At 44.7% G+C, this 22,748-nt stretch overlaps 1 pseudogene; it reads left to right on the top strand.

Annotated features, from left to right (window-relative positions):
- The first annotated feature begins 14,175 nt into the window (after nucleotides 1-14,175).
- Nucleotides 14,176-20,511, top strand: LOC121147523 (annotated as a pseudogene).
- Nucleotides 20,512-22,748: the final 2,237 nt, after the last annotated feature.

Genomic DNA, 22,748 nt, shown 5'->3' with positions numbered 1-22,748 from the left:
TTTTGATTCAGCTTCCCCAGAAGGCAGCACAGGATGGCTCGGGTACCTGAGTCTCTACCTCTATAGGGGATCCATATGCAATTCTGGGCTCCTGCTTTCAGCTTCACTCTCTCTGTCTCAAAAAGAAAAATCTTTCTGTCTCTGAAAAAAAAAAAAAAAAAGAAAGAAAGAAAGAAAAATCAGGGCCCGGAGGCGTGGCCTAGTGGCTAAAGTCCTCGCCTTGAACGTGCCCGGGATCCCATATGGGCGCCGGTTCTAATCCCGGCAGCTCCGCTTCCCATCCAGCTCCCTGCTTGTGGCCTGGGAAAGCAGTCGAGGACAGCCCAAAGCCTTGTTACCCTGCACCCTCATGTGGGAGACCTGGAAGAACTTCCTGGATCCTGGCTTAGCATTGGCTCAGCATCTGCTGTTGCAGTCACTTGGGAAGTGAATCATCGGACAGAAGATCTTCCTCTCTGTCTCTCCTCCTCTCTGTATATCCACCTTTCCAATAAATAAATAAATCTTTAAAAAAAAAAAAAAAGAAGAAAGAAAAACCACTACTTCACATGAAAATTCAAATATAAAGAAACATGGATGTGGCAATTTCTCCACAGCCTTCACTGCTAAGTATTTCATTTAGGTTTCCGTTTTGCCAAGCTGTGGATTCTTTTTAAAATATTTATACTTGTTTTTTGTTTGCTTGTTTCAAAGGCAGGAAGAGGCTGAGAGAAATCTAATTTGTTGATCTCATTCCTCAGATGTGCACAACAGCCTGGATTGGGCCTGGGGTGGGAATTCTGTCCAGGTCTCCCATGGGAGTGATGTGGACCTAAGTACCTGAGCTGTCACCTGCTGTCACCCAGGGTGCCCATGAGCAGGAAGCTAGAATTGAGGGTGGAGCCTGGACTCTAACACAGCCATTCTGATGTGGGGATTTGAACCAGGCACTCAAATATGGCCTGTAGGGATCCCAAATTGCCCCTTAAGGTCGTGCCAAATGCCTGTCCTAAAACCTAAACTCTAACATTAGCGAAGTGTTGACTCAGAAAAAGGAGTGTGATTTCTTACTTGCATGAAAAGAACCCTTCGTTCCAAATCATTACCATCTGTAACAGAGTAGTCTCCACTTCGTTTAGGCCTTCACATTGAACTTCAAAGCATTTTAAAGACATTTGCTCTAAAAGTAGTTCATCTCAAAGGCCTGGAGAGCATTTGCTGTAGGAAAAATGTGGAAAACAGCATTAAGTCAGAATAGCCTCTGTGTGTAAAAGTACATCTTAGGATGTCCAGCTCCTATACTCCTTTTTCCTGCATTCTAGGTCCCAAATAACATTTGGATTAAATCGTAAATTCATCAAACTTTGAAAACACACCCATTTATACACAAACATACACACACACACACACCCATGCCACTTATTAGCTCCAAATCCCCAAGCATCTATTGCCACCTAGAGGCAAATATGGAAAATTGCAAAAAACAGTACAAGGTACAAGACTATACATTTTTCTCTCTGAAAGCAAAAATAATGATCGGTTCTTAGCTTAATATATTCCTGCATTCGTTCCATATTATACTTGTTAAAGTCGATGACATTTTGATCAACAAATTCAGCATACGCTAACGTAAAATTACAGGCAACTACTCAGCAGGGTAAAATTGTGTAAGAGAGTGTGTGTGTGTGTGTCTGTGTCTGTGTCTGTCTGTCTGTCTGTGTCTGTGTCTACTAGAACCCAGGGAAAAAATATGCAAACGACTGGTGCTATGGTGCTATGACTTGCTAAGGAACCTTAAAAGTTGCTTCAGATTCAAGGTCCCTCCGACCTTGCCTTCGTGCTCCCACTCCTGGGGCAGGAAGATGCCTCCTGCAAAGTTTTCTTATCTACCTAGCCAGATCCACCATGAGAGGAATACAATTACATTCAGTCTTGTTACTGAAATTTTATAACCCAGGGGAGATTAAACTCCTATCTCAGGAAAGAGACTGAAAATCAAGCCCCAGAGCCCAAAGGCACTTGCTCCTGGGCCATTGTCTATTCTTCTGGGTGTCTTAACCTTCCCTAGAACACTTTATAATCCATCTAAATGTGCCTATACCCCATCACCAATATCACTAACATCTTTTTTTGTGAAGAGTTTATTCCAATGCAAATCTTTCCTTGAGTCTCACCTTGAATATGATACCTGAACTGTGATTGGTCTTCCCCCCGTGCATGTTCATGAACTTGTGTCTTTTCTCCTGGCTAATCTATTGTCAATTCATTCCAGTGCATTCAAAGGGCAGCTGGGAATTTTCCCTTGGCCTCTGCAGGCTGTCTATGAGCATTACAATTAATTAAATAAATATAGCCAAAACAACTTAGGGCAACATCTTTTTAAGAGTCAATGTTAGGAAAGGAATCAAGATGGCACAATAGGGTAAGGACACATTTAAACAGACAGAGAAACTTTAGCCAGTGTGAAGCAGAAAGAACACATTCCAGGAAATAAGAGAGGGCAGAATGACAGCAGAAGGGTAACTGAGGACTGACAGACATGGGAAATTAGCGGACACAGTGGTGTGGTGTTGCAGTGACTGATACCCCAGTAGGATTCAGCAAGTGCCAATCTGAATTGCACCAATAGCCAGAGCTACATGAATAACAAGGTGAGAAGGGGCATTTACCACGAACACAGAAGGTAAACCCAGACACAGAACTGCCTGTGCTTCTGGACTGTTTGAGTTGACCAAGAGCAGAAACAGCAGCAGATCCCAGATGGGCAGTGCAGGAACAGGGTGGATTTCACAGCCCAGTCTGCCTCCTAGAGTCAAATTAGACACCATTTTGCCTAGAGATTCAAAGGCTGTGGGACAGAACTGAGCATGCACTGAGCTGGGAGTGAACTCATTTCTGGCTCAGTGAACTGCAACAACAAGGCATCCTACAGGTTCTATTCTGGCTCAGTGAACTGCAACAACGAGGCATCCTATGGTTTTATTCAAGATAGATCCGGGTAGCCCCCAGACCAGATTGCCAGCAAATCAAGAACTCTAGTACTGGCACATCAGGTGCCATGTCATACAGTATGGAAAAGGAGTTAAGACTACAGGGACGAGAATCAACAGGGACAAGAGTAAGCTGCACATGAGCTAAGCTGGGACTGAACTCACTGAGCTCAGTGCATCACACTGGTCCCACTTCAAAAATAATATCAACTACTGCATTGTACAGGTCAAAATAGGTCTGTATGACCCTCAGACCTAATGGCCAACAGGTTCCAGCAAGATCAGCACCACCACCAACCTAGCTACATAGGACATCTGATGTCTCCTTAATCCTGGGACCTGCTACAACAAGAAGTGAGAGAAAGGTTGCAGAGACAATGGTACAGACTCAGCATGGTATCCCAGGAGGTAGAGACTGGTGAGCCAGGAGCTGGGGCTATGAAGATCGTGGTGGAAATCTAAAATAAAAACCCAGACCTGGAACTCACTGGAGAGAATGGCACAAATAACTGCAAACAAAGAGCTATGCACCAACCACAAGATGTAAAATCGAATCGTAGACCTGTGGGTGACAGAGCTTAGAAACCTGCCCCAAGGAGAAGAATCTGATAACCAGAAGTACAATGGCCCAGAGCAAAAGAAGAGACAGAGGCACAAAGAATATTACTGAAGACTCCCCTGCAAAGGAGTAAAAGCCTTTGCCAGGCTTAGAGTTAACTGAGGAAGACATCGAGAAAATGGGGGGTATAAAATTCAAAACACATGCTATGGACCCAGCGCTACAGCATAGAGACTAATGTCCTCGCCTTGAACATCCAAGGAACCCATATGGGTGCCGGTTTGTGTCCTGGTAGCCCTGCTTCCCATCCAGCTTTCTGCCTGTGGCCTGGGAAAGCAGTCAAGGATGGACCAAAGCCTTGTTATCCTGCACCCACATGGGAGACACAGACGAAGCTCTTGGCTTCGTATTGGCTCATCTCCAGCTATTGGGGCTGTTTGGGGAGTGAACCATCAGATAGACGATCTTCCTCTGTGGCTCTCCTTCTTTCTATACATCCACCTTTCCAATAAAAATAAATAAATCTTTTTAAAAAATACACTTGTTGTAAAACTTTTTATCATCTATGAGAAGCACATAATACAGGAGTTAAAGAATTTAAGGAATCGATTACACAGGAATGAAGCAAATGAAAGCTTACATATCAAAGATGAAGAATACAGTGGAGCACATTAAAAACAAAGTTGAGAGTCTCCAAAATAAAATAAATAAAGCAAAAGAAAAAATCTCAGAATCTCAGAATTGGAAGGTATTTCCTGTCACCAGGGGGAAACAAACAAAACCTCAAAACAGCTGGGTCACGCTAAAAAAAAGCACTCAAGAATTGAAAGACAACATTGAAAGGCCAAATGCATAGACAACCATGAATCCCAGAAGGTGCACAAAGAGAAGCTGGGTTTAAAAATGCATTTAGGGCCCGGCGTGGTGGCGCAGTGGTTAAGGTCCTCACCTTGCACGCCCAGGATCCCATATGGGCACCGGTTCTAATCCTGGCAGCCCCGCTTCCCATCCAGCTCCCTGCCTGTGGCCTGGGAAAGCAGTCAAGGACGGCCCAAAGCTTTGGGACCTGCACCCGCGTGGGAGACCCAGAAGAGGCTCCTGGCTTCGGATTGGCATAGCATCGGCCTTTGTGCTCACTTGGGGAGTGAATCATCAGATGGAAGATCTTCCTCTCTGTCTCTCCTCTCTGTATATCTGCCTTTCCAATTAAAAAAATCTTTTAAAAAATGCATTTAATGAAATAATAAGAGAAAATTTCCCTAACTAGAGAAAGAATTGGAAAACAACATCCAGGAGGGACACAGAACTCCCAACACGCTTGTCCAAAAGTGATCTTCACCATGATGCATGATAATCGAACGTAAGGAAACAAGCCTTAAATGTGCACGTGAAAAAAGTCAATTGACATGTAAAGGAATGCCAATTAAACTCACTGGAGATCTCTCACAGAAACTCTACAGGCCAGGAGAGAATGGAGCCACATACTCCAAATTCTAAAGGCAAAAAGATTGTAGGCCCAGGATAACAAACCCATCAAAAGTTTCCTTTGTCTTTGAAAGTGAAATAAGGGCCGGCGCAATAGTATAGCTGCTAAAGTCCTTGCCTTGAAACCACACCCGGGATCCCATGTGGGCACCAGTTCTAATCCCGGAGACCCAACTTCCCATCTAGCTCCCTGCCTGTGGCCTGGGAAAGCAGTGAGGATGGCTCAAAGCCTTGAGACCCTGCACCCATGTGGGAGACCCAGAAAAGGCTCCTGGCTTCGGATTGGCTCAGTTCCAGCCATTGCAGCTGCTTGGGGACTGAACCATCCACAGTAAAGAAAAGCTTAGAGAATTTGTCTCTTTCAAACTTGCCCTACAAATGATACTTAAAGATGCTCTCTTGACATTGAAAAGCAGCAGCACCCACCAAAACAAAAGGCAAATGTGAAGAACATCCCAGGAAAGTAACAACAAAAGACTAACTCAATGAACACCTATTGCTAAAATGGCAGGATCAAATTACCACCCATTTATATTAATCCTCAATGTAAATGGATTAAACTCATTAATCAAGCCTCATAGATAAGTAGCCTGGATTTTAAAAACAAAACTCATCTATTTGTTGTCTACAGGAGAGCTATCTCACCAACAAAGATTAGCAGAAGCTGTATCTCATGGATTTTGGTGGGTGTTTTGGTGTAGTTTCATCTCTTCAAAACTTTTTCTCATTAAAATCTTCACTGACTCATAGATGATACAGTACATCATTTTCTTCAAGAAGTTTCTTGATTTTCTTTTTCATTTATTCAGAGACACATTAGTCATTCTGAGAGAGGAGTTAGAGTGGGTAGTAGGCAGTTAGGGTATTCTGGGTCCCCGAGTAAAAGAGAATTTCCCCACCATGTCTTGAGCTCACCAGAGCACATCTCTTCCAAGGGATGGGGTGCTATTAGCATATCAATCCCCCACCTGAAGTATTGGCCATTACCTCCGGCCACTGTGGGAAGGCCTCAGGCCGATCTCTTTATCATTGAAAGGAGAGCAGGAAGAAGTAACACACATCTGCCTAAGGCCTGGAATGTCCTATGTCTGGTATCTCTGACCTTTTGTCCCAAGGCCAGGTGCCATGGAAATCGGGAATTTTCTTTGTTTATGGAGAAACATCTTTGAGGGAATCCTTTAAAAGGTGCATTCCCCACCATTGATACGGGTTCTTATTTTCCTGCCACTATGGCAGAGCACTAGGGTTTTGCTTCTTGTCCTCCTGCCACTATGGCAGAGGACTAGGGTTCTTATTTTCCAGCCACTATGGCAGAGCACTGGGGTCCTTTTCCTCCTGCCACTATGGCAGGGGTAAGGGTCCTTTCTATCTCAAAACCCCCTCCCGTCGCTAGGATGGGAGTCTTCTTTTCTCAGCCTTTCTAATAAATCCTGCTTTAAAACTAAACTGTGTCCTCATGAAAATTCTTCTTTCCTGCGAGACAAGAATTTGAGGTTGCTGCCATACTCGGAGTCAAAAATCCTGCAACAATTCAGTAGCATGTTGTTTAACTTCGTGTCATTTTTAATTCCCTTTTCTTTTCCTGTTGTTGATTTTGTATTGTGACTTTTCATTTAGGGGAATGTATACCGTAATATTCAGATGTGAGGAAAAACTACAGTACTCATCTCTACTTCCAGATCAGGGATGGACTCATAATGAAACTGTTAACTATATCTTGACAATAGGATGCTGAACTCTGCCGTTGTCCATATCCTCAATGATGAATATTTGACTGTCTATGAAGAACTATAGTATAATAATATTATGGGGGAGCTCAGTGGTAGGGGAAAGGGAATTTGGGCGAGGGTAAGTGTAGGAGGACATTGTGACCCTAGAAGGTCAGCGAGCACAGGATTACAGTTGATTGCCTAATATTTGCATGAGAACAATCGAATGGCCACCTTTTGTATACCTGATTGGATATCATTTGTATAAGAACAGTTGAATGGACAGTATGTGTGTGAGAACACTTGGTGGAATATACAAGACAAAAGGAGTTCCAAACAAAAGCATAGAAACTGTTACTGGGTTTTGTTGGTGAGCTCAATACTTCCTCCCTTATCCCATATGACCCTCAGTGTATAAAGTCTGATGCCACTAATAAACTTCGACTTTGACCATTAGTCAGGGTCCATGCGTGTGCACCAAGTCCATCGCTGCAGGACAGCGACAGGTAGGGGAAATCCCAGGGTCTGTGGAACTATTTCATAAAATAAATAATAATAATAATAATAATCTGTTGCAATAAACAAATAACTCTTTAGAAAGCCAATGTTAGGGCCTGGCACGATGGCACAGTGGTTAAGGTCCTCGCCTTGCACGCCCAGGATCCCATATGGGCGCCGGTTCTAATCCTGGCAGCCCCGCTTCCCATCCAGCTCCCTGCTTGTGTCCTGGGAAAGCAGTCGAGGACGGCCCAAAGCTTTGGGACCCTGCACCCATGTGGGAGAGCCAGAAGAAGTTCCTGGATCCTGGCTTCGGATCGGCATAGCATCGGCCTTTGTGCTCACTTGGGGAGTGAATCATCGGACGGAAGATCTTCATCTCTGTCTCTCCTCTCTGTATATCTGCCTTTCCAATAAAAATAAAATAAATCTTAAAAAAAAAAATAAAATAAAAAGTCAATGTTAGATAGCCAACAATGGAAGCACTCTAGTGCTCATTAACAAATTAGTTGGGAGACAAAATGCTGAATATGCACACAATGGAATATTATTCACTCTTCTTTTAAAGATCTGTTTATTTATTTGAAATGCAACATTACAGGGAGAGCAAGGGAGATAGGCAAAGATCTTTCATCAGCTGATTCACTCCCTAAATAGTTACAATGGACAGGTGCTCAGAACTCTATCCACGTCTCCGTGTGGGCCACATGTCCCCAAGCACTGAGCCTAGCTTCCTCAGCTGTCCCAGGCACGCTAGCAGACAGCTGCAAGGGAAGTCGAGCAGCCAGAACTTGAACCATTGGTCAAATACAAAGCAACTCATTAATCTACTTCACCACAACATCAGATCCAAGGAATACAATTCATTCTTGAAAAGGAAGGGTGTTTGGACACATGCTGCAACATAGATGAATCTAGAAGACATCACACAAGATCCCACTCACATAGGGTACATAAAGCAGTTACATTTCAAGGACAGAAAATACAGGGACTACGGTGAGGTGGGAAGAGGTAATTAACGTTTAGGGAAATGAAAAGTTCTGGAGATGAGCAGTCATGACTGCTGCACTGACTATACTTAGTGTAAATATACACTTAAAATGGTTAAAGTGGTGACATTTTTTTATTATATTTATTGCACTACAATAAAGAGAAAATTCAACACTGTTGTGAGAGGAATCAAATGTACCAATATAACTGCTGATAGAAGGAAAAAGAAAGCAGCATTTCTAGCAAATAATGTGATGATATGTCACAAGAGAGCCTGTGGCCTAGCGGCTAAAGTCCTCGCCTTGAAATCACCGGGATCCTGTATGGGTGCCAGTTCTAATCCCAGCAGCTCCACTTCCCATCCAGCTCCCTGCTTGTGGCCTGGGAAAGCAGTCCAGGATGGCCCTAAGCCTTGGGACTCTGCACCCGTGTGGGAGACCTGAAAGAAGTTCCTGGATCCTGGCTTCGGATCGGCGTAGTATCGGCTGTTGCGTTCATTTGGGGAGTGAATCATCGGACGGAAGATCTTCCTCTCTATCTCTCTTCCTCTCCATATATCTGACTTTCCAATAAATAAATAAATAAATCTTTAAAAAAAAAAAAAGTCACAAGAAAATTCATTCACTGGGTGGGTCTCAGGACGGGGCGTCTCATGCCTGGATCCTGGACGGCCGCCATGTGCACATGGTGAGCTCTTCTCCCCGGGCCTGCTGGGTTTCGGGGGCCGCTTCCTTCGGGGTGAGTAGACCGAGGGGGGAGGCCTCCGGGACTGGGCAGGTCCGGGACCCACCCGCTGCCTTCATGGGGCGGTGAATGGGATTTGGGAGGTGCGCGACCTTGGGCCTGGGTTATTTAAACCTCCAGCAGCCTCCTGGCAGCTGATGGGTCTCAGGACGGGGCGTCTCATGCCTGGATCCCGGACAGCCGCCATATGCACATGGTGAGCTGTTCCCTGGACCATGGCACCATTTGGTGCCAGGCTCCGCCTGCTGGCCGCCCGGACGGGGAGCTCTGGGGATTTGGTTCTTTGAGTTGCTGCTGAATTAGCTCCAGGTTGAACCCATTGTGCTTCTTGGACCTGAAACAGGCAGTAACTCTTCCTTAGCAAAACTTGTAATCACTAATAATGCTGAGCACCAAATACCAGTCATGCAGAAGCTATGGCTTGGGGCTTGTTCTGCAAAAGTAGCTCCAACAGCTGGCCAATGTGTCAGCTGGTAATGGAACAGAGTAGATTAGGCCCGACTGAGCAAACCTTAGCCCACAAGTAAAACTAGAAACCAGGAGGGAGCAGAGGTCATGCCGAGCTAGGCTCTTGTACCTGCTGGTCTGTGGGAGCCAGGGACGCTAAGCCACAGTGTCTAAGGCAGCGTTCGGACAGGGGAGGGGCTGTGCCAAGCTGAGTCAGAGCATCCATTGGCAGGCAAGTGATCTATGGCTGGGAACAGACCCGGTTGGGGAGCAAAGGGGACAACCCTAGCTGGGCTGAGGTTCCCACCAAGAGGCGCGTGGCCTGGAAGGGGGCTGCGTTCTGATCTGGAAACAGTTGTAGTCTCCCTTGGCACAAGTGTGGACTGGGATTGGATGCACCGAACTGGGCCGGACCCCGACTCCCCCTGGTGTTCTGGAGGACCAGGGCAGATGTGGGATGGACTAGGCAGGGTCTCAAACCCCTACTGAGCCATGTGTGAGCCATACGTGGGTATGGACAAACCATGGCTGGGCTGGAACATCCAACAGCAAGAGCCAGATTGGGTGGAAGGCCAGTCAGGAAAAGCCACAGTTCCTGCTATGACAGGAGGTGGACTGAGTAGGGCTGGCTCATGGACCCACTGGTAAGCGTGAAACCTGGCATTGGGAGAGGTTCTGATGGAGGAGCCTGGGCAACTCCTCTGGCAGGACACAGACCCGGCAGGTAAACGCAAGAAACATGATAGGAAACAGCCCAGAAAAGGCCATGGAAAGCTACCCACTGGCATACAATTGGCTGACGTGAGGGCAAGACCAGGCTGAATCTGTCCACATCATCCACTGGCAAATCCAGGCACCAGTGTGGGTCGACTCAGGGTCGGTCGCAACAAAGACTAGTTCACATTATGGAATGCCGAGGTGAGGTTGCCTGTACCGGAAGGGACCGCAGCGCCCAACCAGCCTGAGAACAAGAAAGGAAGTGGGCAGAGCCGGCAGGGGAATAAGGGAGGGTTCCTTTGCTGGACAGCTACTTCCGCAGAGGAGCATGGGCTGGGATGGGGGCAGACCAGACTAGGCAGAGCTACCACACCTGTGTGCCTCATGGGACTAGATCAGGGAAAAGCCAGGCTGGGAGGATTATTTCTACTAGTGCAAACAAAATTAAAGTGGGCGAGGGTTGTTTGGGCTTAGATGCAGCATCAACTGGAATCTGGGAGTGGGAGAGGCCTGGGAGGGAAATAGTGGGCTCATCCCTCTTGGGTTACCACTTCCACAGGAAGACATAAAACTAAGATAGCGGCTGGGGTGGAATGGGGTGTGGGACAGACTGGATTACTGCTACACTTACTGGCAAACCAGGGTAGGGGGTGGGCCTGGTGGGGGTTATTGTGGGTCGTTCCAACTAGGCTGCAGCTCCCACTGGTTTATGTGAAGGCCAAGTGTAGGCCCCGGTCTCCCAAGGGTTAACTCCACAGCTTAACTTCTTTATCAAGGTGTAACAGAATGGGCAATCATGGCCTGATACATTTAGCCTGTGGCTTGACTGCAATCTCCTTCCTTCCTGCTTCCCCTTGTTGCATGTCCTTGGGGGAGCTTAGGTGTGGCTTAACCATTGGGAGGATCCTGGGAGGGTCCAAGCAGACTATAAAAGATGCAGCTTAACTTCAAATAAACGGCATTCGGCATTCTCCCCGCACGAATGACCCACTGTGTCTGTGTGTTGTCTGTCTTGTCTGTCTCATAACCCTAGTCCCTCCGCTCGACTTGGAGCTCGGGGTACGTGGCGACGCGGGCGTTGCCAACAAATGGAGGTTCCACCGAGATCGAGAAAGAGAGGATACACAACGAAGGGTCGTCCCGGGAGGCTGGCCAGCAGGTAAGTGGGACGTATTGTAAGTCTTTCCTAAACTGGTAGGAAAGGGAGTTTTATTTTGAAATATAGGTAGGTTTAAGATTTATTTTGAAATATAGTTAATGTTTTAGATTTATTTTGAGGCATAGTTAGGTTTTAGATTTATTTTGAAGTATAGTTAGGTCTTGGTGCTTAATTTATCCTGTGAAAAGGACTATAAAATGGGTTTAGCCTTCTCCCAGGATAAATTGGACACTGAGCTTGAAGAACTTCTGCATAAAATGGGGAACGCTGTTGGTCAGAACAGGCTGACCGGAGAGTTAAGCAATTCAAGCAAGGTAGATATAAAATAAATAAAAGAAAAAAAGAAAAAAAAAAGAGTAGAAAGAAAAAACAAAAAAAAAAGGGAAAGAAAGACACGTGTTCTGCAACTTAATTTAACAAAAAATAATCTGATGTAAAGTGGTCCACTGTTAAATTAACCTAAAGCATGAGATGAACCCAAGTACTTGTTCTATAAAATGTCTCTAGGTTAAAGTATGTCTAAGAAGAGGTTGGAAATCGCAAAGGGTTTAATAGTTGTATGTCTCTGTTCTGATGTGTTTGGTGTTTGTGCATATGTTTAGTCATTATTGTTGGTGTTCTATTATTTTTGTCCGGACAAAAACTAGATTTTGTTTTAACATTCTTTCTCCAGTTCTGTCTTTGTCTTGAATTGTTAAGTTGTTCTTGTTCAGAACTGGGTGCGTGTATGACTGACTGACAGACAAGATGGGACGGACAATGACCTTACTCCTTTCTCTCTCCTGGTGAATAATTTTAGAGAGGTGTAACAATTTAATAGGCCATGGCCAGACCAGACTCCCCACCTCCACTGGGGAAAAGTTCCTATAATGTTTTCTTCTATGATGTTTGATGTTCAGCTTACAGTGTTATCTTGGCATTGATTAGGTCTAGTGTACAGATAAATGCTAAAGGTATTTTATTGTTTAACTTATTTAGACTCTAAATTCTTCAGAATTCTAAACCAAGTCTCATGACTTTGAGCGTTCTAGTAGGATCCCTGGAACTCTCAAAGATTTAGACAAAAATCTGAGTAGTGTAATTGTCATTCAAAATAATTTGGATTATCAGATGTTTCCTAATTATGAAATTGGCCCTGATTGTGAATTATTTGTGTTCTTACTTACAAGGAAGTATGTGAGATTTTGCCTTACAGGAAAACAACAAATTCGTTTAAATTGTATAGTGGAATTGGTTATGATGTGTATGATTTCTGAATTTTGCCTTTAAGACCGTTGGAGTCTGATTCCTTGTGAGAAACAACAGTGTTTTAACATCTCTTTTAAAGTTGTTTTCATCTTATTGTTAACTAACTTCAGTAAATTCCTAGGTAATCTCCCAAGACAATAGCCAAATTGAAGTTTTTTTCAGCTCGCTTGACTTCAAGAAAACAAAAAAACTAAGGAAGAGCTTCTGGCCCTCCAGCCACAAAACAAGGGAGGGGCATGCATGGAGTTTGCCCTTCCAAGAATTTGAGACCTTGTTCTTGTCCCTGTTGTAATGATTCTTATCTGCCTTTATTTGAATGGGGGTAAATTGCCAATTCAGAAGAAGGTTGTTTGAAAAAACTCTTTCCCAGCTTTGAGGCCGGTTTGTGTTAAAATGTGTTTCCATGAATTGGGAGAAATGGTTGAAAATTGCTTAAGGTCATTGTATTTAAAATTTTGAAAGGTGTTAAAAAAAAATTGAGCATTGAACTTTAGATAGTCTCTGTTTAATTGGAAACTTTATCAAATGTCTATCCAGGTTCAGTAAGCTCTATTCTTGTTCCAACCTTTGAATTGGGTAAAATTCTTAAAAAGTTATAAGAGCTGTGTTTTCAAAGGTATTTTATGTTACTTTGAAATATTTGGGTGATCATTTACATGTGATAAAAATTTTTGATATGTCGCTGTTCAAATCAGTTTGGGTATTTTAACGCTTCTTGGCATATTTAATAGACTTAACTCTTCTGGTTTTGGGATTTCTAGATGGGCCCCTAGCAGCCTCAAAGTCAGAAGAATGTTTCAAAAGTTGTATCTTTCAGTTGGTAAAGTTAATTGTAGGAAAGACAACTGATTCGATCTGTTTAAAAAAAAAAATTGGGGGGCATTGCTAAAATGTAATAGTAAACTTAGGTATGGTTTATGCAGATTATTAAAAGCAGAATGTAATTCTAAACAATTGGTAATTTTAACACACTTAAGAGAATTCTCAAGTAGCTGTTACAAAAGCAGTTTGTTTTATAATGTGTTATCTGATATACATGTACATGTTTATGTGGCAAGCTATGTAGTCTATCTTAGTTGGCTTACAGATGAGAATATTTATAAATGTCAATTGCTAACCTAAATCCTTTTGAAAATAATGTATGGATACACAATTAAGCTCTTGGAGAGGCATGTCTGTTTCTGTTTTCTCAGCACCTACAAAGTCTGTTCAGCTGAATGTTTCTGAACGAATTCAAATGGACTTACTACTCAGGATTTCAACAAAGAGAAGTCTCAAGTGCCAGGATGTACATCAAACACCTGATGACTTCTGCCTTCCATCAGGAATCACTAGATGGACTGACCCCCAACTGCTGCTGGTACCCAACTGCAGCCCCCACTCAGCAGGAAGAAGCTAAGACCAGATGACTACACCCCTTTTCCCTAAGAACTTTTGGGGTCCATTTCTGTTTAGAAATGTAAGAGCCAGATGGGATGATAGGTAGTTGGGGTCTCCGGTTCTTGCTAAAACTGTTTGTGGTACACATGTAACATTTTAGCTCTGTGAGATTCTTGATTGTTAGTATTTTCAACAATACTTGTACATTGTTAAGACCCGAGTTCCCCTCATGTCAAGGGAAGTTATTGTAAATGGCATTAGACTGGCAGCATGGATGTTTTAGGAATGGAGCGGAGTCTTAGCCATGGGGCTGATGGCTACAGCCATGATTGTAGTACTGTTTACCTTTCTCTGCCACCTATGCAGGCAACAAGCCCAAGAGCAGGTCATCATTTGACAAACTATGATGACTTTAGCTGTGGAAAATCCTAGAGCTCAATTCTAGTTGAGCATGATGTGTGATGGGCAGCCAGAGACGGGTAAGATCTGGCAGAGCTGATGACCAACCTAAGACAGGGATCCCACGTGCCCCAGGTGGGGCTCCCCATGACGGGTAAGGCGTCAACTGACTGCTGGACAACCTAAGACGGGCGTCCATTAAAAAAAAAACAAAAAAGGGGGACATGTAGGCCCCGGTCTCCCAAGGGTTAACTCCACAGCTTAACTTCTTTATCAAGGTGTAACAGAATGGGCAATCATGGCCTGATACATTTAGCCTGTGGCTTGACTGCAATCTCCTTCCTTCCTGCTTCCCCTTGTTGCATGTCCTTGGGGGAGCTTAGGTGTGGCTTAACCATTGGGAGGATCCTGGGAGGGTCCAAGCAGACTATAAAAGATGCAGCTTAACTTCAAATAAACGGCATTCGGCATTCTCCCCGCACGAATGACCCACTGTGTCTGTGTGTTGTCTGTCTTGTCTGTCTCATAACCCTAGTCCCTCCGCTCGACTTGGAGCTCGGGGTACGTGGCGACGCGGGCGTTGCCAACAGCCAAGTATGTGCTGGGCAGAACCAGGCTGGACTGCAACACCCATTGGTTCCAGTGGAAGTCGGGAGTGAAAACAGAACCAACCCAGCAATTGCAACCACCAGCTGATTGGAGCGATGGACGGTGCCAGGCCCTGTACTTGTTAGCACATACAAGTAGTTTCTTTGGAGATCTTCCTAATCTAAATGCTGGACTCAGAACCCTAATGAAGAAAAGAGAGAAGACAGAACAGGTCAACCAACCATCTCAGCTATGATGGACTATGTCAATCAGTGGATTTGTCAAAGACCTCATAGTGCTTGGAGTGGCAAGATTGACAGCAATTCATAACTGTTGCAATATCAAAACCACTTGAGCAAGAACCTCAGAGCATGCCCTACATCCGGGACCTGGGGAGGGTGGGAAATTGGGTGGGCCTTCTCCCTTAATAGCCCCCTTTAAACATGAAGGTAACAATATGGAAAACATACTAGTATTATCCACTTTCCTGTAGCCCTTGAACCTTCTTACCCTAATTAACTATGTAAAGAATGTCAAAATAAAATGTTATTAAAAAAATAATAAACTCGTCTATTAAATTTTATTTTTCTATGGACAAATTGAAGTAGATTCATTTATACTAGAGGTATAGCCAAAAATTTTGGTATGTAAATGCTTACCAAAGTTTCATTTATAACGGATAAAAATAGGAAAGAAAACACAAATCCAGCAACTGGAAATGATAAAAATAAATTACGTAGTACCCACACAGCTTTGTATGCTGCAATTATGACCATGCTAAGAACAACACTTAATGCTAAACAAAATTAAATTGGAAAAAGAAGAGGATTTCTGTGTATTTGATAAATGTTCTACAAGCTATTTCAGTGTTAATTGGAAAAATGTATAATTTTTTAAAACAGTTTGTGAGTTGAAGACACAGTTGAATTCATCTAATGTTAAAAACCCAACATAAAGTATTATTTACAAGCAAAGCCTCTAATGACCAAAATTACATGTTGCTTTACATTGATGGTAAAGCTAGTGAGAATGCTTAAGAACATTTAAAGTTTTTGTTGGTACATAATTAGCCTTGTTTGTCAAGAAAAATTTTCTTGAACATTTAGTTTTATTAAAAGTCCTCATCAAATCTGCCACTCTGGGAATTCTTAATGAGTAGGACTACAACAAACCCTTTACAGATGAAATAAACTGTATGTAAACCCTCACCTAGACTTCACTAAAACTTTCAGATCAGCAGAATGCTTGTACTGTCACAACAAATAAAAGAAGCTGTGGGCTGTATGCCAAGGACAATGCTTTAAAACATTGATTGCTTTGTTCAATTCAGTTTCCTGAGTAAGGTGCAAGTATTGGCAAACTGTATTGACAAAGCACACACAAGATTCCTGTCCTCATAAAACATACAACTGAAGGTGTTCAGACACTGTTCCAGCAAAATATCACATCCTGGCACAGAAATGGTTTTAAATTAAAGGCTCTTGGAGACTAGTAGATGTTAAAAGAAGCTTTACTTTGCTATTCCCTTATCTTCCTGCAGATTGGATCTGCCAAAAATAACAATTGCCTTGAATCTCCTCCCTGGGGTGTCATTAGCTAGACTCTTAGACTAGAAGGAAGATCACACTGTAACAGACTTGGTCATAAGCAGGTATGGGTCTCCTGGTCTATTTAACCCCAACAAGAATCACTTACAAACTACAATCCATTTTACTCCCTGAGATACCACCCACTGCTCCTCAACACTGCCTCCATCCTCCAGTTTCCCTTTCCTCTGAGCTATAGGGAATAACATCTGAACTTCCAAAGGTGAGTGGGTACTCAGCTTCTCAGGATGACCCCAGCCATGTAAACTGTGTAACCTTTTCACCTTCAGGCCTGTCTACCATTATCTGTCTAGCACTTTGGCAAAGCATCAGAAAGCAGAGAGGAGAATTTCCCTTCATCCCTAAACAACCTAACAAGGAAGGGAGAATATACGTATTTTTTTTTTAAGATTTGTTTTATTTTTATTGGAAAGGCAGATATACAGAGAGGAGAGACAGACAGGAAGATCTTCCATCTGATGATTCACTCCCCAAGTGAGCACAAAGGCCGATGCTATGCCGGTCTGAAGCCAGGAGCCTCTTCCGGGTCTCCCATGCGAGTGCAGGGTCCCAAAGCTTTGGGCCGTCCTTGACTGATTTCCCGGGCCACAGACAGGGAGCTGGATGGGAAGTGGAGCGGCCGGGACTAGAACCGGCGCCCATATGGGATCCTGGGCATGCAAGGTGAGGACCTTAACCACTGCACCATCGTGCCGGGCCCAAGATTATACGTATTTTTTAAAAGTACAATAAAGTGCATGTTAGATTATAGTAAATGTTATGAAAAAGAATAGAGCATGATTGAGGGACATAAGTGGAATTATGTTGCAAGGTGGCTTTTGAGGACACATCAAGGAATAAGCCATGCATCTAGATAGCTGGATAAAGAGTGATGAATATTGGGGCTCAAGTGTCCAATCCTCTGCTACAAGCAATAAGATCCCATATGGGCAACAGTTTGTGTTCCGACTGCTACACGCACGTCCCATCCAGCTCCCTGCATGTGGTTTGGGATAGTCAAGGTTGGCCCAAAGCCTTGGAATCCTGCACCCACATGGGAGACCTGGAAGAAGCCCCTGGATCCTGGCTTTGAATTGGCTCCTCTCCACACATTGTTGCCCTTTGAGGAATGAACTAGCAGAGAGAAGATCTTTTTGAAGCAAATCTTTAACTTTAAAAGAGGGTGGGGGAGAAACATCGGATCCATACAAAGGCCGTGAGGTAAGAGCCTGGACTGATGTGCCTGGAACTGAATGAGCAAAAGGGACCAAGGCAGATTGACAGGTGGGATTAAGGAGCTTTCCCTTGGGACTGCCTTGTAAACCAGTAGTAGGAGTTGGACTTTTGCTCAGAAATGTCCATGAAACCTAGAAACATATATAAGTACTTAATATATTCTGTTACTTACAGATTGAAGATATCCTGGATAGCATTATGTACATCAGTCTATGTTTTCAGAGTTTATGAACACCTTGAATTTTTATCAGAAGTCATTTGGAAGGACAATCAAATGACGCCATTCTAATTGAAATGTCTCATCCTATCACAGAATAGCCTGAAGATGTTCTACATGTAAAGAAGGCAGAGAAACCAGATTGGGGGTGGAAAGGTGCAATCCACTGCATGAAAACATCCCATCAGTCAAACCCAGCCTGCTGGCTGACACCAGAGTAAATGCTAAGAAAGAAAATCCCATCCTGAATGGAAGGATATTGCAGAGTTACAGGGGCAAGGATCTAGGGAGGGGTCAAGATGGGTAGCACATAAGAAACAATTGCAAATGTCTGTTGTGAGGGAGTGGCTACAGGGATTTCTCTTTCCTGAGCCAAATGACATCCCAAAGATACATGCTAAACTGTACCAACACTGGAGTCCTGTGAAAAGTGTGTATGGGTCCATTTTCTGATTCTATAACCAAATACCTGTGGATGCTTGCATATAAAGGAAAGAGGATGATTCAGTTCATTGATCCAGAGAGTCAAAAACATGACAGCAGCATCTGCTTAGCCCTGGTGAGGGCCTTCTGACAGATGGCATCATTAAAGGGATGGTGTATAAAACAGAAATCACACAGTGAGAGAAAATCAGTGGGATTCACAGGTCAGGCTGCTCAGTGTATGATGGCTCGCTGTTGTGGAACACACTGAGCCTCAAGAGAAATGCATTAACACTTTCTAAAGATCTTGCCCCACATATGACCTTCCCATAGGTCCCACCTCTTACAGGTTCCACCACCTCCACACACCCACACTGAAGATCAAGCTTCCACCAGACAATGCTGGGGGACAAACTTTACCCATATCCAAACAGTGGCAATGCTGTTCTCAATGAGCAGTAGACACCAGGGAGAGAGAGAAGTTACGTATGCAGAAAAAGCTCTCATTAAGGAACAGCTGCTGGAAGAAAACGAAGTTGTAATGGAGAGTGGAAATTCAACCTATCAGTTAAGGCGCCTGTGCTCCCCACACCAGTGTGTGTGTTTGATTATCAGCTCCTCCAGCTCCTGATCCGAACTCCTCACCAATACAGACCCTGGGGAGTGTCACGGAATGAACTGAGGAACTAGGTTCCTGCCACCCGCAGACACGTGGATCACGTTCCTGGTTGCCAGTTTGGGCCCTGGCCTGATCCCAGCCCAGCCCCAATCATTGCACTCATTTGGGGAGTGAACCCGCCAATAAATGTGCAATCGCTCTCAAAATAATAATGTTAAGAAAGTATAATGAGTTAAACACAAATGGATCTGGAATTCAACAAACTAAATCAAAGAAATGCTTAAAATTGACATGCACGTAGCAACTCTGAAGATCAAGTAGAAAGGATCTCAAGCCATAGAGCAAAAGTACGGAGAGATGAAAACAATTAAGGAAGAGATAAAAGAATTGAAGAATAGATCCAAAAGACCAAAATTCTGAAAGAGAAGGGGGGGAAAAAACCCAGAATGATTGAATACAGTGCAAGAAAATTGCCTTGAACTGATGAGAGATATGTATCTGCAGATTGCAACGGGTCTCAGGATCCTAGCCGCCCCCTATCTCCTCACCCCTTCACCCCCTCGCCCCTTCAGCCCTCCACTCCCCACGCCAGCCATCACGCTGTGTCGAGCCCCGGAGGAGCATCGAGGGACAGCGGTTGGGCGTCTCCACTTCCAGCAATCACAGCAACCCAGGCAGCCAGGCAGAGCGGCGGCAGGTTCGAGTTCCAGTCCCTGCTGAGCAGCCGCACCGCGGCCCCACCGATCCCACCTCTGCAAGGCTGCGCGCCTCCTGGAGCCCGGTGCATCGCCCCGGCTCCTTCCCCGTGGCCGCAGCGGGCCCCTCGCAGACGGCCCCGAATGCTCTGCCCGAGGATGACCGAAAGGACCTGAACCCCTCCTTCCTGGGCATCGCCCTGCGCTCCCTGCTGGCCATCGACCCGTGTCTGTCCAAGAAGCTGGGGGTGTGTGCCGGGAGAGCTCGACCTGGGTGGGGCAGGGTGCGGCCTCTTATGTAACTGCTGGAGATCTCCGGGCAAGGCATCCCCTGGCTGCTGGGCACCCTCAACTGCCTGCCCAGGAGGAACAGCTAGGCCGGGAACAAGGTGCTGATAAACCTGCTCTTGGTGCTGCTGTTGGACCTGCTGCTGGTGGACCTCATCAAAGGGCAGGTCTGCAGGCGGCCCGCGGCCCTGATGGACATGTTTGTAACCATTTCAGTGGACAGGGTACTCCTTCCTTCCGGGCCTTGCCGCGAGGGTCACATGCAAACACACCCTTTCCAGAGTGATGGTCACCCTTGAAATAGGAACTGCCACTCCCACAAATACAGTGATATCATTTGCATTCCCATCATCCCCTGAACACAACTACCTTTTCACTTGCTAAATCAGCCAAACTGTGAAAGTTCTAAGTGATTTGCTTGGTATCTTTCAGGAATCTGATCTGGAGTTAAGGAATATAGGGTCAGAGATCTCTTGCTGCCCAGATCTGCAGATCCTGGGGGATGGGGGAGGGGGGAGCAATGATATTTCTTCTTGCAGTGTTCACATCTCTTGACTGTTGGTGTACCTACCTTCTGGTTCCATGGTTTTATTTATGGAATTCCCTGCTTTAGCTGCCAGGCCTGTATTTGCATCCCTTTTAAAGCATAGGTGAATTCACCTGACTTTCTGGGGGCATCTTAAGTACTGTAATGCAGAAAATGGATTTCAATATTAAGTAACTGTCCACTGAGGAATGTCTTTTCACAATCAATAAAATTAAGCAACACAGGAAAAAAAAAGGATCACCGAATTCCACATGATTTTAATAATAGCAGACATATTCCTAGGCATATTTTTGTGAACTTAAAATTCCAAGGCTACCAAAGGTATTGTGGTACTGTGGGTGAAGCTACTGCTTGGGATGCAACCCATGTAAGAGTGCCTGAGAGTCAGTCCTGCCTCTACTTCTGCTTCGGCTTCGTGTCACTGGGCTTAGGAAGTAGCAGATGAAGACTAAAGTACTTGGATTCCTGTCACCCACGTGGGAGATCTGGGTGGAGTTCCTGGCTCCTGACCCAGCTCTGGCTGCTGCAGGCATTTGAGAGGACAACAGCAGATGGCAAATCTGTCACGGTTTCTCCCTCTCTCTCTGTCACTTTGCCTCTCAAGTAAACAAATAAAGTCTTCGACATGGTTCCAAAGATGATGGAAGATCATTAAAGCATCCAGTTAGGAAAGAAACTTTACTTGTAAGGAAAGAAAGACAACTTGAATTCAGAACCTAAATTCAAATGTGCAGTAGAAGCAGTTAGAAATTGTTGGAATAATGTCTATATATTTCTGTAAGGAAAGGACTAACATGTTAGAATAGTTGAGAAAAAAGGATTTATTTTTTTTAAAGATTTATTTTTATTATTTTTTCATTGGAAAGGCAGATATACAGAGAGGAGAGACAGAGAGGAAGATCTTCCGTCCGATGATTCACTCCCCAAGTGAGCGCAACGGGCCGATACTATGCCGATCCGAAGCCAGGAGCCTTTTCCGGGTCTCCCACATGGGTGCAGGTTCCCAAAGCTTTGGGCCGTCCTCGACTGCTTTCCCAGGCCACAGGCAGGGAGCTGGAAGGGAAGTGGGGCTGCCGGGATTAGAACTGGTGCCCATATGGGATCCCGGGCGTGCAAGGCGAGGACCTTTAACCACTTGCGCCACTGCGCCGGGCCCAAGAAAAAAGGATTTATATATATAGGTATCTATCTACCTATCTATCTATCCATGTACCTATAGATACATACCCTATATCTACAGATACACAGAGAGACAGAGAGCGAGAGAAAAAGATAGGACACTCAGAAACTCTATTGTCCCTGTATTCGTACTGAGAAAAGTGCTTGAGCTATAACTAAGTGAACAACATATAAATCAAAAGGCAGGCCTTAAGAGAATTGTTAAGCAAGCAAAGGAAAGTGACTTCACAGCACATACATGGTCTATTTGTAAGGGAGGACTCAGCAATGCAGAAGTCTTAGGATTTCAGATGCTCCCAGTGTCCCTACATGAAGAGACCCAAAAGAAGGGATCCATACTCTTGGGCTGTGCAATTTCTTTTCTTTTGTTTTGTTTTTCAAGATTTATTTTTATTTTTATTGGAAAGTGAGATATACAGAGAGGAGGAGAGATTCACTCCCCAAGCAATCGCAATGGTTGGAGCTGAGCCAATCTGAAGCCAAGAGCCTAGAGCCTCTTCTGGGTCTCCCACACGCATACAGGATCCGAAGGCCTTGGGCCATCCTCAACTGCTTTCCCAGACCAGTAACATGGAGCTGGATGGGAAGCGGGGTCACCAGCATTAGAACCGGTGACCATATGGAATCCCAGCTCTTATAAGGTGAAGACTTTAGCCTCTGGGCTACCATGCCAGGCCCTGGCCTGTGCGACTTCGAAGCTAAAAGACTAGCAGAGCATTAACACCTCAAGCCTTCTGCAGTCAGAACACAGACACAACAGCAATCTGACAGGGAGAAGCTTGATTTGTTTGCTGTTGCTCTGTTCTGTCAGGTATCACTATCCTCTTAGTCATTTGGCATGCAAGGGTGGGAACTGGAGTCTGAACCTTAAAGCTAAGTGATATGGGGAGCTGGTTGACTGACCCAGCACCTTAACATTCACACTTGGGGGAGCATCAACCCATTCTCTGGTGTGCTTGGGAACAACTTATTTGTCATTGGCCTGTGCTGCATACCCCGAGCAATCATCAGGTGCTCTGGGGCTGTTCAGGAGGCCTACTCTCTTGGAATGGCCATCCCACAGGAG

Source organism: Ochotona curzoniae, unplaced genomic scaffold, assembly GCF_017591425.1.
Source record: "Ochotona curzoniae isolate NIBS_2020 unplaced genomic scaffold, NIBS_Ocur_1.0 scaffold_4506, whole genome shotgun sequence".
Classification (NCBI taxonomy): Eukaryota; Metazoa; Chordata; class Mammalia; order Lagomorpha; family Ochotonidae; genus Ochotona; species Ochotona curzoniae.
This window is presented reverse-complemented; position numbering and strand designations above follow the sequence as displayed.